Raw genomic sequence first — 3,420 nt, forward strand, 5'->3', positions numbered from 1 at the left:
CGCTTGCTGTTGCTTTTGCGTCTATCAAAGTATTGTGTTTTTGTAAGTACAATATTAGGAATATCGACTGGTGAAAGACAAAAGTACACGGAAGCAGGAAGGGAGCGCTGTGCTCGCGCATATATGTATGCATGAATGTATGAACGTGCATGGATGTAGTAACATATGAATACAATTATTTTGTAGGAAGTTTAGAAGGCAAGTAGGTATATATGTATGTATGTATATATGCTAGGACATAAAGTGGGTATATATACATACATAGAGCAGAATTGTTTTTGCACTTGTTAGGAAGAAACTTGTTCACTAGTGCGTATGTGTATTTGATTTCTTGTAAGAATGTGATGTGCTGTGACATGCGTACATACATAAGTCAAGGTTATTGGGCATACATGCATATGTACATGCATATGTATGAAAGGAAGATGATGTTCTTGCGCTTGTGCATTATTGTTGCAAATCCTAACAAAATTAAGATTATTCAGGAACTAACAGGAACCAAAAACTGAAAGACAATTAAAAGGGTTCCTTGGACTCACGGGATATTATAGAAAATTTGTAAAGGATTATGCTAAAGTAGCACAGTAGCACACAGTAAAAATAAACACCAACGATCCGATGTATGTGGAAGCTTTTCAGTATCAAAAACTTTTGATTATTTCACATCCGGTTTTAAGATACCCAAAATTCGAAAAAAAATTTATTTTGACAACAGACGCATCAAATTATGCCATTGGAGCCGTCCTTTCACAAGAAGGACATCCAACCTGTTTTATATCCAGAACCCTAAACAATCACGAACGTAATTATTCTGCCACAGACAAAGAATTTCTGGCCGTAGTATGGAGCGTCAAGTACCTAAGACCCTATCTTTATGGCAGAAAATTCAAAATTGGTACGGACCATCAACCAAATAAATTCCTTCACTCAAAATATAAAGGTAAGGATATGTCTCCGAGACATCAACGCTGGCTCTTGAAACTAGGTGAATACGACTTTGACATAGAATACATAAAAGGAAAAGATAATAGGGTTGCGGATTTTTTGAGTAGGTTAGAAAGACTTAATGAGGTAGACGAACAGGAAGACTTGTACAATACAAAAAGTGTTAAAACAATAACCAATATAGAAGATGACAATATATCTAATGCAACAGCCCATTCAGCAAAGGAAGAATTACAGGATCATTTTAGCATTAAGGAAGAAATCGTCAATAAAAATAGTACACAGATCATAATAACAAATAACAAAGTGGAAGAAATGAAGATTATACATAATAAAAAAATCATTTTTATGTCCGAAGCAGATTTCAATAAACTGGAAGAAATATTTAAGTAATATATTACAAAAGGAACAACAGGGATCTATGCGGAAGTTTCAGATCACAGCTTTAATAAAGTACAGGAGAAGCTTATTGAAATCTATTCGAAGGGCAGTCAGTTAAAATTTATTAAATGTACATTGTACATTTTTCATTCATAAATGACAATGTTCAATTTTCAAAATAAAAAAAAAGTTTAAAAAAATATTGATTAGTTTTTTTTTTTATAGCCGATTCAAAAAGCAAAATTTATATGGCCCAGTCTGTAGATCAATATTTGAGCCGCATTTTATATACTGTCAAACGTTTTTTTCATGGCTAGCGACACACAAGTTGAGAAACTCCAAAAAATGCAAAACAGAGCTATGCGATTCATTTTGAATAAACGTTATAAGCAGGGCAAGTTACCTTATTATCTTAGCGATAATCTTAGATACATAAACGAAACCCGTTCATATTTACTCAGAAAGAGAAAGTAATAGTTTTAGACTAGCACTGTTTAGAATAGAAGTTGATAAGAAAAATATATTCTATAAAGGATTAAAATGTTTTAACGAGCTGCCAACTCAAAAAAAAAATCTGTTAACAGGATCACTTTCAAGAGCCTGCTATTTAATCACTGTAGAACCAGAGAATGTTAATGCAATGAGAAGGAGCAAATGTTAAATGAGCTTTTTTCGAGTACTAAATAATTTGTAGATTCATATTAACGAATTTTCAAATTCAACTTTCCTCACTAGTGGGGGATATATTTTATATTTTATATTGTATTTACCACGCAAGTGGAGGATTTCTATATTTACTTACCACGCTAGGATAGGAATTCAGATTTTTTCTGCGTTTACCAAACTACTAAGGAATTTCATAAGATTTACTAAGGAAATCGACTTATTTCATGCCCACAGCGAAGCGAATAAATTTGCGATTAAGAAGGCCGCGCGGCAGTTAATTTGTGGTGCAGAAGCTAAAGTCGGCGGAATTATTCGTTTTGTTTTTTGGCACGTATTTAATTCAGGTTCAAGTCCTGAAGTCATATTTTTTTCCTTGAACATTTTTTTTTTTTAAATTTATACCAGGAAAGTTTGGTAAAATTTTTGAGTTTATTTTAATTAAAATTTCTTTAAAATACTGTTTTTTTTTTGTATTTTATAAAGGGAAATTTCTTTTCGGTATAAAATAGTTCATACTGGATATGACCTGATTTTTATATACATCAATCAACACAGGAAATAAGTACATATGTCTTTAATCTCTTTCATTAAATCCAAATTATATTGATGAGAAAATATCATTCTAACTAGCAACCCGCCCAGCTTCGCACGAGTATAAAATATATACCCTATGTCACTCACTGAAAAAATGATTAAAATCGATCCAGTAGTTTTGGCTTATTCATTATTGCCCGTGGCCCGCACGCGTTAAATTTGGAGTAAAACAATTCTCCTTTCTTTATAGCATGAAGATTTCCTGCTATCTTTGGGATATCTAAATTCATACCCTACATTTTTGCATATTAACTTTTTGCATTTTTACATATGTATTTATTTTATTTTTACAACAATTACTATATTACAGAATGCCTTTATATACAACGTTCATAGCGTTCTTGTCATTAGACAATACAAACATGTTTTCTCTAGAGGTTACTCTTGAAAGAGCGACATACAGTTGGCCATGTGAAAAACAGTCAACACTCAAATCTAAGCCTGCAACGTTGAAGGTTTGACCCTGAGATTTATTAATGGTCATTGCAAAAGATGTCTTTACCGGAAATTGTAAGCGTTTAAATTGGAATGGTAGATCCGATGGTATCAGAGGGATTCGGGGAATCAATACATCTTCTCCGGTACCACATCCTGTGAGTATTGTGCACTCTATTATGAAAGTTTTCAGTGATTTTACCATCAAACGCGTGCCATTGCAAAGTTTAGGTGGACTTAGGTTTCTTAATAAAATAACAGGACAACCTATTTTCAGCTCCATTTTCAAAGACGGTTTCAAAGAACTTAGAAATTCTATAGGAAATTGAACAGCTTCTTCCAAATCGAGAACAGTATCGACCGAGTAGTATATTTTCGTCGGCGCATCAACCTTTGAAA

Source organism: Anastrepha ludens, chromosome X (assembly GCF_028408465.1).
Source record: "Anastrepha ludens isolate Willacy chromosome X, idAnaLude1.1, whole genome shotgun sequence".
NCBI classification, from domain to species: Eukaryota; Metazoa; Arthropoda; class Insecta; order Diptera; family Tephritidae; genus Anastrepha; species Anastrepha ludens.